The sequence below is a fragment of the Patiria miniata genome, unplaced genomic scaffold, assembly GCF_015706575.1.
Source record: "Patiria miniata isolate m_02_andy unplaced genomic scaffold, ASM1570657v1 HiC_scaffold_7, whole genome shotgun sequence".
NCBI classification, from domain to species: domain Eukaryota; kingdom Metazoa; phylum Echinodermata; class Asteroidea; order Valvatida; family Asterinidae; genus Patiria; species Patiria miniata.
Window position 1 is genome coordinate 951,531 of NW_024037074.1, and position 14,030 is coordinate 965,560.

A 14,030-nucleotide genomic window follows, 5' to 3' on the forward strand; every position below is an offset into this window, starting at 1 on the left:
TGTCTGGTTTGTTATATAACTAAATAGGAATGTATTCAAGTTAGTAATACTTTATGTTTAACAAACTCCAATAAAATTTGCATTGATAAAACCTACAAGTTTGTTATCTTGATCCCATTTAGTTCCTGTTTTGGTTAAAAATAAGCCGAAAATTCTCATATTTTTGGCTAAAAAGTGGGACAACAATTACGGTCTACAAAATATTTACATTTTTTCCTCCTTAAAAGGTAAGCTATGCCATTTTTTTAGGTCAAAATGATGGATGTACTAACTCAATTTTACCATCCGGATGGAAGTAAATACATCTCATATTATGAAAAGCAAGATTGGCCATAATTAAAATAACTTAAGGTTTTTGAGCTCTTTTAATGCAATGTCCCACTTTGGACCCCTAATTGATAGATTAACCCATATCCATCTTTCATAACTGTACAGTACTCTTACCATATAATGTAGGTCAAAGCAATGTGATAATTCTCGGGGAAAAAAAACACATAAATGCATTGGTAACGAACTGCTTGAATTCCAGGTCATGTGGCTGGAAAACGCTTCAAACTTAATTCTGATAACAAAAGTGGCACCACAATAAGATTATGATAAACTGTAGCATGACTTGTTGTAAATCCCCAAGGTTAAACTTATTTGAATATGTGTTTGTACATGTGTATGTATTATCAAAGTATGTATTATCAAACAGAATGTATTTTTTTACAGTATTAATTTCTGACTTTAATACTATTAAAGGGAAATGTACATCATTGGTAATTGTTGTAATTTTCAGAAATGAACTATTTGATCGGGTTAGTATAATAGATCAAATATTGTTACACTGACATGTTTGAAGTTTTGTGTTCGAAAATGCTGGAAAAACTAAGAAAAACAAAAATGTTTAAGGAGTCTGGTTCTCTGACTCCATTAAAGATGAAATGGATCAATTTATCTTTATCAGGATGCTTTAAACTGTCATTTACCAACATCCTAGTAAGGTTTTTCGTAAAAAAAAGGGTAGTTTTGTTTTCCGATGTTTGCAAATGTTGTATATTCCCTTTAAAGTCAAATACAATGTCGTGGAGGTACAGAAAATGTGTTACTTTAGTTTTCATTGTCCATTTTTAAAGGTTCATTTGATTTTGGCCATTTATTAGCCTTTGGCCGTGTTGGCTCAGTAAAAAAAAATGCTTTGAACTCGGACATGCATCAAGACTTTTTTTTAAAGTTATAACATATATGATATTCAGGTTTTTTTCTAAATGAGGAACAATTGATGAAAATTGTGTATAGAAAGAATTGGTTTTGAACTCCGACATGTATCAATACTTTTGTTTTTAAGTTATAAAATCCGGTATGCAGGTTTCCTTATAAATAAGTAGCAATTGAGGAAAATTGTGTAAAAGAAAAATGGTTGAACTCTGTTATGTATCAATAGTTTTGTTTTTTAGAACAATTGAGGAAATACCGTGTAAAAAAGAGTGTTTTTTTAGTGTTACATGATCTGTATGGTATTCTGTATGGTATGGTTTTCTTCTTAATGAGGAGCAATTGATGAAATTCACTAAAGTACATGTATGTCTTCTCGCTGTGTTGAAACTACAGCAACCTGCAGCAGGGGCGCTAAGGGGGGGGGGGTGCTTGCCCCCCCCCCCCTTCCAAGAAAAAGGTTTCCCATGATTTGACCTTGGTGATATGTATGCGGCCTATTTTCGAGTAATATAATAGGGGTGTAAGTGGCGCCACCAACGTCAAAATAGTCCATCCCCTCTCCCCCCCCCCCCCAAAAAAAATTCTGCGACGAAAAAATTTGGGAAAATTTAACATTTTGAAAATTTTGATATCTTCTAAGAAATAATAAAAAAAATCGAGCCCCACCCCCCCCCCCCCCCCGAAATCCTTGGTGGGCCACTGACCTGTAGCACATATAGTGAGAAACTTTGCAGGTTTTAAATAAAAAACTTTGAATAGCATGTAATTAGAAATGTAATATTGGAAGTTAAGATGAACAAAAAGGTTAAGATGAAAGATTATAATGTCTTATGATTTTTGACACCTATTTGCAATGAATATTAGGCAACATTTTCAGTGTAAGTTAATAAAATATCAGTGAAAACTTCAGATGATTTTTTTCTGTTTTATTCATTCGCACGTTTGTTGCATTGAAGTACGTACATCATAAGATATTAACAAAATCCAATGGAGTCGGCCCCTATCCCTCATCCAATTTGAGACATGGCTTGTCTGGCCCATGCTAGAGAAAAATGCTGTGGATTTGTGGTGCTGCCCCGCTCCCCCCCCCCCCCCCCTCCCTACCACCACCAGGATGAAAAAAATCCAAGCTACCTACACCACTGCAGTTCGAATATCTGCATTTGGTTGACACATCCCCCATTGATACTAGTATGCTTGCATATTGGAGCCAGCGGCGCATCCATTGACAATTTTTTTTCTAGTTGAGCCCCCCCAACCCTCCCCCAAGCCAAATCCTGGGTGCGCCATTGATTGGAGCTAAAATTAATAAAGCATACTACTTTAATAGCCTTTGATACTGTCTTGGGAGGGGAGTATATGCCCCTTAATGGCCTCTTAGCACTGTTGTCCAAAAATAATTTGAATACTTGCAATGGGTGCATACGTATTTTTGTTTTGCTTGGGAATGGCCCGATCCAGTAAGCACCGCCCCATGGTGTTCTGACCAATCAGTGATCACAGCCGTGATTTATGTCCGACGTGCGTGCACGCGCGTATGATGTGTATGATGCACGCGGAAAGAAAATGCAGCGTGGCATTGGAGAGGAGCACGTGTTAATTTGCCCACATGCGTACTGGGCGGAGCTTACTGGATTGGTCCATTGGCCGTACTTTCTATCAAAGGCTGCATCCGAATCAGCTGTCTAGAGCTAGGTCTACGTCTGCGTCCATTGAAAATACGCGGGGACGCGCTGACAACAGACGTAGCCGTAGCTCTGGAAGCCCGTTTCGTACACGGCCAAAGATCCTATCTTAACCCTTTCAAGCCCCATTGAAAACAGTGTAAAATTGACAAAGTTCAGGGCCAAATAACATGGAGGCCGACATCACTGGGGTTTCTCAAACCAAAATTAAATTATTGTCTTGTCCTTCATCGTTTTATTCCTTTTCAATTTTGGGTAGACAGCCAATTATATTTTTAAATACATTGATATTCACACCAAAACGCAACAGTTCCCAAGCCTGCATGAAGCCCTTCCAGAAGTTCCACTTTCTCAGGCAAATAGGACTCATTTTTCAACCGTAATTTTATCAAGTCTGCCCTCAGATGGAAGTCCCGAAAACCAGGGAGTTGATCCTTGACCATATTTACACAATTCCACTGTTTTTAAAGCCGAAACGGTGTCCGTTTTCAAAAGAAATGGGGGGGGGGGGGGTTACTTTTATGCTAATGTTGTGAGCTCGCGTAGAAATTCTAACTTGAATGAGTGCACTGCACGCCTAGCGCTAGAGGGCGCAACGTTGGCTCGCTTGTCATCATTTCCATTATTTTAGCAAACACTAGAGCCAGCTGAACGGACCGTAATTACTGGGCGAAAACACAACTTTTCTTTGAAAATGACGCGGCATCAAAGAAACTGTACTGCTGGGACTGTTTACACTTATCATGAGCGGCAGAAAGATACAGGTAAGTTTTCTCATGGAGCTGTTTCATTTTTTACGTAGGCCGCCCTGCTAGGCCTAAATGAAAATAAACGGCCACAGGTAAAATGACGGGAAACAGGACAACTCGTACGCGAGACAACTCGTACGCGAGACAACTCGTACGCGAGACAACTCGTACGCGAGACAACTCGTACGCGAGACAACTCGTACGCGAGACAACTCGTACGCGAGACAACTCGTACGCGAGACAACTCGTACGCGAGACAACTCGTACGCGAGACAACTCGTACGCGAGACAACTCGTACGCGAGACAACTCGTACGCGAGACAACTCGTACGCGAGACAACTCGTACGCGAGACAACTCGTACGCGAGACAACTCGTACGCGAGACAACTCGTACGCGAGACAACTCGTACGCGGTTTGGTCAACTCGTACGCGGGCCAACTCGTACGCGCGACAACTCGTACCCGGGCCAACTCGTACGCTGGCCCAACTCGTACGCTGGCCAACTCGTACGCGGGTCAACTCGTACGCGGAGGATCGCCAACTTGAAGATGAATTTTACCCCAAAACACACGCCAAAGTTAACGATTCATCACAGCGGTGTGATTGTATGACTGAATGACTGTAATTGTAGTTATATATATTTTCAACAATTTTAAATTCCATAAATGCAACGATGTTCAAGTTCACAAGTTTCAATGATAAATTAAAAAAAAAAACATGATCCTTTTTGCGACCGATGTGTAGTGCAATGCCGCGGCATGCTCTTCCAATCACGCAGCTAGTGTGGAGAATTTGTCAAGATATATAATCAACGACTTGATTTACACATGGCGTGGGGCCGCTATAGCAGTGTATTGTTGGAAGTCTACAAATGCAGTGGACATTATACATTTAAATTCTCACTACACGGCATCATCTTGTCGTAAAGTGTGAGCTAGGATCGGACCGTCGGACTTGCCCGACCGTGTGCGAGCATGGCGAGTGGTCTGGGAAAACAAATCATAACTTTTTTGTTATGAGCAAAACAAGCTGATTTAAAGATGAACTGATTGGGACCACTCAGTGACACAAAATAATCCCCTTAACTTAAGGGAAAAAGAATGTGCTGGACAACTGACCGACCCTAATTTCCTACACGCCTGAACCTACGGTTTCAGTAAAATCCCTTGTGCTACGGCTGCTAGTCTATACTCACGCATACGAGTTGGCTCGCGTACGAGTTGGTCCGCGTACGAGTTATCCCTCGTACGAGTTGACTCGCGTACGAGTTGGTTCGCGTACGAGTTGTCCTGCGAGCGAGTTGGTCGCATACGAGTTGGCTCGCGTACGAGTTGACCTGTATTCAAATGAGGCACTCGTGGAATGACGCACTCACCTTTCATGCAGTGTGCGTGCGCGATGTATGTGAGTACCATACTGCTTTCAGGCGCGCTAGTGGTTTGAATTTACTTGGTACTAGCTCTACTGAGTGGAGCGTTGAATTACGGGTACCCCTCCATACAAACGCTCCACCGATTTACCATACTTTGGTAGCACTTACACGGTCGTCATGACGGTATGCATTTTGTGCATGCCCTCGCGAGGACAAGGCCCAAAAAAACTGATAAAGAAAATACAAATGAGGAAGACAGTAACCCTGGATAGATCCACACATTCATGACATTCCATAAGACCCCTCAAATTGTTTCAAACAACCGGTAATTTTGAAAAAAGAACAAAATAGTCTGAACTTACCGCTCACAATTAAATGTGTCTGCCGAATTGCACAGTCTATTTCACTGACATGACTGATGCATAATTCATTGCGCGCGTGTGTGACGTCACTATTGAAGAAAAACAAGTTGCGCTTACTCAATAGCTGTTTCATGTAGTCATATGTGCCCCGCGCCGTCTGACTGTGGGTTTTTGGTGCGGGGCACATATCAGTACATGAAACAGTCATGAATGTGTGGATCTATCCAGGGTTACTGTCTTCCTCATTTGTATTTTCTTTATCAGTTTTTTTGGGCCTTGTCCTCGCGAGGGCATGCACAAAATGCATACCGTCATGACGACCGTGTAAGTGCTACCAAAGTATGGCAAATAGGTGGAGCGTTTGTATGGAGGGGTACCCGTAATTCAACGCTCCACTCAGTAGAGCTAACTTGGTACTTGGTACTTAGGGTACAATTGCAGAATACCCCGCCATTCAATCTATCCAGCTCGTACTCGTAGCCTAGTTTGAGTAACTCCAGCTGACATGCTCATAAGTCATATTCATTCACATGTAGCGCTGGAGGAATAGGCCTAACCTCGTTAGAGTGTGGTAGCAAGAGACCCTAAAAAAATGGCCTCTCAAAAATTGTTCATTTTCACCTCTAATATCCCACCCCAGAGTTCATTTACATACCTCATACATTCAGCAGTCATTTACTAAGCCTAATGATCGACTTGAAACAGACCACACAAAAAAATGTGAAAAATCTTGACGATTTCGAAGGCTTGTCCGTAAAAAAATGCCAGTTCCAACGGTTGTCGTCCATTTTAATTTGCTAATTATGTAAATGTATGCATCACGTGGTGACATCGAAAAAAATCTGCGCGCGTGATGTATGTGGGTACCACACCGCTTTCAGGCGCCGCAAGTGAGTTCAATTTTCGTCTGGTGCGTTGTCGCGGAAAGCAAGACAACGAGAATGCTCTCCACGACAACGCACCAGACGAAAATAAAGGCCACACTTGGAACATGTACCTGAAAATGTAGAACTTTGTCAAGTTTTTATTTTCACATTTAGATTTTGTAGTGAGGCACAATTACAGAATATGCACGTTTCCCCCGACTTTCTTTGTGTAATGTTGCCAAACCTCTCCGTAGAAAAACCTTCAAATTTATTCAGTTTAATAGTGGTACCATTTCCTTAATAATGCTTGCTGTTGAACCTTTGTGAACAATTTAAGTGTCATGAATAAGTCCAATATTCAAAAACGGTGGCGTCCGGAAATTGGGCTCAAATTTGGCCGAGAGTTCCGTAACGTGGCGCACTTGAACAAATCTCTTAAAATCCCACATTAGCGTCCAAAGAATTTCATTAAAGTTGATAAATTCTATTGAATCATTATTATCTACACTCACATACACAACTACAAGTTTGTCAGCAAATTTTTCATATTTTTGGGCAAATTTTAAAAGGGTTCATTGTGCACTTTGAAAAAAAAATCGGAAAATCATACCAAAATAGAATTTTCCTAACTTCGTAGCGGGTACATAAACTCAAGATTTAGGAATGTGAATGTCTAGAGCTTGATTAAATTTCTTTCTTTTTTTTGTGAAATTTGACGTAACAATTTTGCTCCAACAAGGCACTAGAGAGCGAAAAATCAAAGTGCACCACTTTGAGGGCGCGCCACATTAGGGTACATCAACAGTAGGGTAAACTGGGGTAAAAACGCCCGATTTTTAAGTTTTTGTTAAATATCTCAGTACTACTTGGAGACACCAGGAAATAAATGTGTGGTTTTATGCAATACATGTCTCCTCTATCAGGTGCAAATATAATATCATGGTCATAATATTGATAGGGGGAAATTTTCCCCCCTTTTCGGAAGGAAGTTTGGCGGGCGTTTTTACCCGGGCCTCGGGGTAAAAACGCCCGCCCACATTTATAAAAAAAAAATGGCTATACCACAGGCTTCCCTGTGGTATAGTCATATTTTTGTAATTAATTTAATATTGAGGGATACTTCATCAAATACAAATAACTTTTTAAACACAACTGGTTAATTATATCTACAAACTTGATCATTTGAAACAGGTATTTTTATGTGAAAGGAAGCGGAACATTAGCGTACATAATTTGCCCATGACAAACTTGTATTGAAAAATCTATTTCAATCTTGTTTAGCCAAATCATAGTTCCATGTTATTAGGCATGTATGAATGTTTCTAGCCTTCTGCTGATAACCTTAGGCTTTATCAAAGGAGAACTACGGTACTAAGATACGCACATTTCTGTAACAACGAGTTACAGAAGTTCCTAGAGAAAAGAAATGTGTTCGTGGACATGATGGAGAACCTTCTACTCTGTAACCACAAGAAAGAGGAAATTGCTAACTGGTCATAAAAGACGTACAATTTGAAATCTGTGAGCAATACATCATGAATGAAACACGACCAAAAGAACCACCTCTAGTCTTCAAGATCACCTACACACCACTCATCAAAACCCAGCAGCTAACAAAAGTATTGCTGAAAGACTGGCATTTAATTCCAGAACACCTGAAATTATGCAATCCGTTTCCCAGCGAACCAATTACTGCTTATTATAAAGCCAAAAATCTTGAAGGTGTACTTGTCAAATCAAGATTTATCAATAACCAGGTATTGGACTCATTACAAGGTTCACAAAAATGTTATTAGATGCACTTATGTGTATCTATGCACTCTAACATTTGACACGACTAATTTAGCCGAATATAAAATACTGGTTTTGGCGTACTACTGATGAAGCTCTGCTATTAGAGCATGAGAGCAGAAACCAGTCTAGTTGGGTCTTGGAACCATTTCTAGTCATTTTTACTTATTAAAAGTACACTGAAATCACCATAGAAGTGTTATTTTTTTTCCTTGAGAAAATGCCATGAGCTCATGATTTCTCGGGCATTCCCTAACAAATGCTAGTCTGAGTACTGTACGTTATCCACGGAGCTCAGACTCCTGTCTAACGTCTGATATATCAAAGCATGCAGATTTATGCGATCTCACGCCTCAGCCAATTGGAGTCGACTTTACTAAACGTCATTGCATTCCCAAATCAGGACTACCGGTAAAAGTTTGATTGGTCAATTCGAATGCAGTGTTTTGTAATGCAACAACAGCCGGGCGCGTTATTGCGTAACACGATAACAGAGTGCGTGACGCAGGGCTTTTTAATCCATTGTCTATGACGCGCAACGGGTGAATGAAGGAAAACCCGATAAAGAAAGCGCCCGCTGATTGGTCAAAATCTAGGAGGTCAAGAGGCGGGGTCTTGCCTAATTAATCAGCGAATCTGCTCACATATCATAGACCCATGGCATTCGCCATGGGTCTATTACATAGAATAAACAAATGCCAGGTTCCCTTCCACTACGTAACGTCAGTTAGTTATACGGCCTACATGTACCTCCCCACTTCACACAATACACTGTTTAATATTTATGTGGTAGGACTCTGATAGCTAATACTTACTCATACAACAAACATAATGCTGTAGAAAGTTCTAACAGCAAGGTTTTTGAAGATAAATGAGGCTTTATTAGATTTTGATGTCAAGGAAAGTACTGGGCGTTTTTACCCCGAGACCCCTATTTTGCCCGGGGTAAAAACGCCCACTCAAATAAACATTATTAAGCAAATATTAAAATAGATTTTAATATTTTAATCATTTATAATTATGTAAATGGGTGTTTACATAAATGTGGAGGCCAGTGTGTGACATTAGGGTCAAATTTTCAAAATAACCAAATTAAATTCAGCTTCACATGGTTTTGCAGTCTAAGGTCTATATTTTGTCAAAAACAAAACCATTTTCCTATAACATGACCCTTTTTAGAGTAGCAACATGATAAACTAGCATATGGGACACAAATTTCACCTGTAACAGTGACACCAAATTGTTAATTTCTTTTAGAGCTCTCACCAGGTTATTGTTCAGGTATGGTAAAGACATGTTGCTTTTAAGCAATTATTTGCACCACATATAAGTTAAGAAAAAAAAACATTAACACTATCCTTGTTCAACATTTGTTGAAAATCAAATATCAAGTTTCAGGAAATTTGACATATTATGATGATTGCAAAAATGTAGCTCTCACTTGACATAAAATTATATTATTTTAAGACAAACACTCACAAGTTCTCTAAAAGCAAGTTTGACAGCCAAAACTGCAACTATGAAGAGCAATGAAGATTTACAAACACTACTAGAAAGCATGTTATTGTAAGTAAAGCCTGGTGTTAACCAACATTTCACCTGTAACGCTGACACCAAATAGTCACTGTTACAGAGTGACAATCCTACAAATAACTAATAATAATAGTAATAAATGGTATCAAACCATTTAAACCTTTCTATTTAGTGATAAGATTGATGGTTTCTACATCAGATACTTGTTTCTGAGACTGGAAGTTTACAATGTAGTTTGTTATAATAATCATTTCACCTGTAATGCTGACACCAACACCAAAAACACTTTTATCACTTTTCTTCACCGTAGTTCTACTTTAACCTGTCCTATGCCAAAGTTTTCATTGTATTAAAAAACTTGGTCATTATTTTAGCTAAAAACTCAATCATCAATCAAACAGGTGCTTTTGCTTCATTGTTTCAGCTGAAAAGAGGTACATGTATTTCACATGTAACGGAGTCAGTGTTGACACCAAACCTTTATTGCCTCTTATTTCAAATTCTAAGAGAAGGATTCAAAATTTAATGACATCTATATTCCAAGCCAATCTCCAGGATATATTTTTAGTTAAACTTGTTGACAAATACAGTTTGACAAATTCAGAGTGCAGCTGCAAAGCATCACACTGTAACGTTTTTTTGATGACACCAAATTGATCTGCCAATATTTAAAATTGGTATATTTCTTGTACTTCTTTGAATTTCACTTTTGGTCTTCTTTAGTCTCTTTATTTAATAAAAGACTTCAATAATCACTTAAAATTTAGAATAGTTGACAGTTTCTACAAATATTATAATCAATGGTAAAGTTCACTCTGTAACAGGATTTGCTGACACCAAATATTACAGAGTGATGGTATTTTTAGCGGGCATATCAAAATGATACAAAGTTGCCGATGCACGAACATTGTGTTTAATATTAAGTTTTGGGTTATCGTCAATCATTTATAATTAAAAAGGACCAAATTTATCAATTGAAAGAATGAAAACTGTGCACCATTGGACAAGCTGTAAAAATGTCACGCAATTTTACCTAAAAATGTCATAATTCTGGCAAATTTTTGATCAAAATTATACAAATGCATTGTGGTGATTTTTTATTTTTTTATTTCAGTGGGTACATAGTGATAAGGGCAACAAAGTAAAAACACAAATATTAGCAAACTGGTTATTTTAACATGGAAATGGCCCTTGAAAGGAAAGAACATGTGCATTATGCCACTGGCCTCCACATTTATGTAAACACCTATTTCCGTCACATTTATGGGACTGAGTTCAGGCTTAAACTTCGCATATACATGTAATTGAATACCCCATTCAATCTGCATAAAAAAAATGGCAAAAAAAAATAGTTCATTCAAGAGATTTCAAGCAAATTTTTAAAAGAGGAAAAACGTAAATGATTTTGAAACTTTTGTCTTCAGCGCAATGGCAGGAACTCAGGCACGGACATCTTTGACACAGCACACAAAATTGATTAACGCACGTGTACATGTGGTTAGGTCGTAAGTGCACGCACGATCCGGAACTAGGCAAAAGCATACGGTCATCGTTGGCGAATTAAAAAAATTAGAGAGACTACAACTTATTTTGATTCAACAAACATTTGATGGAAGATTTTATGCGACTGTAGTGTATGAACAAAATATTTGAAATCACACAGTACGAGTAATGTACCGAGGAGAAAATTTAACGTCGATTCGCAGCTCCCCCGGTTTTCTACAAACCGTCCCAACATGTCAAAGTGCGAGTCGGAAATCTGGCCAAAATTTCTCTTGTAAAGATTTTATCGAAAAGATCTTTGTGTATCAAAGGAGCTTACAGTTTTTTTTTATGCAAAATGCAATTTGTCAGAAATTTTTTTTATTGGAGACTATAAATCCAAAAGAGGTAGGTTTTTTATTTGCAGCTATCCGGAACTAAAAAAAATCTGGAACTAGGAAAACGACTGTATACTCCTAGAACTACATTGTATGATGCTCCGTTCTAGGAGTACTCTGAGTAACTAGCTAAGGACTCTAGGAATCGCCTTTTTTAACATTTGGACATGGTCAGGCGACCGGGAAAAAAGTTGCAACTGACGCCACATGTGTCTTAATATATCATCTCAATGAAGGTCATTCATTGCAAAAATGTCGATAAGAGTAAGACATGAAACCGTGTTGAATTAAAATTAAAAAAAACTTTTCAAAATAAATGATAAAAAAAGGAAAGAATGTAGGCCAAACACTACGCCACCTCTCTGGTTGTGTACAAAGTCTATGGACATGATGAAGAGATGAGTGCATTTTCAAAGTATTTTTTAAACAAAACCGGAAATGCCTCTCGGCCCCAATTTTTATCTTTTCAACTTTTCTGCATATATGATGAAAAAATGTAGTGTCAGGATGCAACATTCTTTCCGAAAAACCCCCAATTGCTCATACATCACAGGCTTAGTAACTACATTTAGCAGGCTACTACTTGTGTAGACCATTGTAGACCCAGTAATGGGGCACTAGAAGTAGTCTCCTTTTTTCCCTGGATTTTTGGAGGGACAAAATCACAACAATTCAAACAATGGAGTTAAAGCACTCAGTATTACACTAGTAATAGTAACACGGATTTGATCCCAAAACCTTTGGCATGGTACACATACACGTATGTACACGTACTTGCATAAATTGGTACTCCAACAATTTACAAATCAAGTTACCAAAGCATCCTGGTTTGAAGGGCAGTAATCAATTTATATGGTTTAGATTTGCAATGGTATTTTTTTGCAATGCCGTAACGTTTGTTGAAAATCGCACTACAGAATCGTAACGATAGCCACTGCAAGAACCCAACAATAAACAAATATTGGACTTAGGACTTCTAGTAAAAGTTCAGCCCTCCCCTTGCTATTTTAGAGTTCCACTTCTTTTGATGCGCATGGTTGTAACAAATATTAACAAGAGAAAAACCTGCAGTCTTCAATTTTGTTATCTTTATTTAATTCATTTATGTGTTTTCTTTTTCAGTGACTCAGAGGTATTAACGATGTCTACGGTAAGTTCATTGCAAAATCCTTCTTTAACTCTATCAGGACCTCTGATAGGAGTGTCGTGGCCTCGTGGTGTGGAGCATTAAATTTGTGGTCTGCGGGTAATTCTGCAGGTTGTGGGTTCGAGTCTAGCCTGGGGTTGTGGTGCGTGTGCCCTTGGGCAAGGCACTTTGTCACTCATTGCTTCTCCCGCTCAGAAGTCAATTGGGTACCTGTGAGAGCACAGATGGTTATTGTGGTTGATTCTAGCTGCTTTGCGCCAAAATACCGGTAGCATCAAGCTGTAAACTCCACAAGGGAGCTGAGACTGTCTTTGGAATGTTTCACTGGCCCAATGAGCAGGGTAACAACGATGCTCATTGTAATGTCTGGAGCACCAGTACTGATGGATACATGCGCTTTATAAATACCCACATTATCTAAGAATTTTATACATTGCTTTTGGCATGATATCAAAGAATCAAAAGTTGTGAATCCCCAAAATTGTAAATTTCACTTTACGACCAACAGAGGGCAGCACTGTCATCACGGGATCTGAATGCCCAAAGATCCCAGGAACATGCCAGCAAGCTTCCTGTGCCCTCCAAGCCTCGCCCTCTCCAGGTGAAACCCATGGACGAGGTGAGTTATAATACTTGTTATAATAAATAATTCAAATGGGAGGCTCATCATCCTTACTCGCAGCTGAGAAGCTGAATTGCGAAGGACGCGGCTACAATGTGGTCGAGCCGCTAGCACGTAAAGGCGCCTTTGGCAGCCAGCCACATCAACCCATATATGACCACGGAGCACAGCCTGAGATCAAGAGTGGTGGTTTTTTTTGGAAGGAGGGTACCGGAGGGCCTAGAGAAAAAGCCCTCCTGGCACAGGAGAGAACCAATGCACAATTCTACTCGCATATGGTCCTAGCCGGCAGTGGCAGCGCTACAGTGGGGATCATTCAATTGTTTAATGAGTAACGTTGCATCGTTGTCAAAGAAGCATTTGCCCCCCCCCCCCCCAGTTCCCCCTTCCCCATATCTACAAATAGAGTAATTGTGTTTGTTTTCTACGCTGATAAGATTCATATCATCGGTTCTGTGGACATATTTTGGGCCAATAAAAGCATTAAAAATGACTACATTCTAAGTTGCTCTAGTGGCTTATTTCTAGACCATTGACAATGGGCACGCACACGCGTACACAGACTTTTAGTTCCGGTTCTTTTCAGAACCACACATTCTCACAAAAGAGCTTTAATCACATGGTGCTACCGCAAACTTATCTTGTCTTAGTATTTTTTCACCATGCAAACCTTCAAATCTCATGAGACTTTTAGCTGCCATTTATTTATTGGCTCTTCCTTACCTTCCCCTTAGGGGCCGTTCACAATTATCAACATTTTCACAAGTGCAGATGTCTTACCACTCGACCAATGAGCTTGCGGGATCGATTGGCCGGTTTGA

The 14,030-nt window shown here is 39.3% G+C and overlaps 1 long non-coding RNA gene across 1 annotated transcript; it reads left to right on the forward strand.

Moving 5' to 3' along the window:
- Positions 1–3,483: 3,483 nt before the first annotated feature.
- Positions 3,484–13,200, forward strand: LOC119746162. Its single transcript, XR_005273697.1, has 3 exons — positions 3,484–3,649; positions 12,563–12,590; positions 13,096–13,200. It is a non-coding gene; the product is annotated as an uncharacterized LOC119746162 (long non-coding RNA).
- The last annotated feature ends 830 nt before the right edge of the window (positions 13,201–14,030 follow it).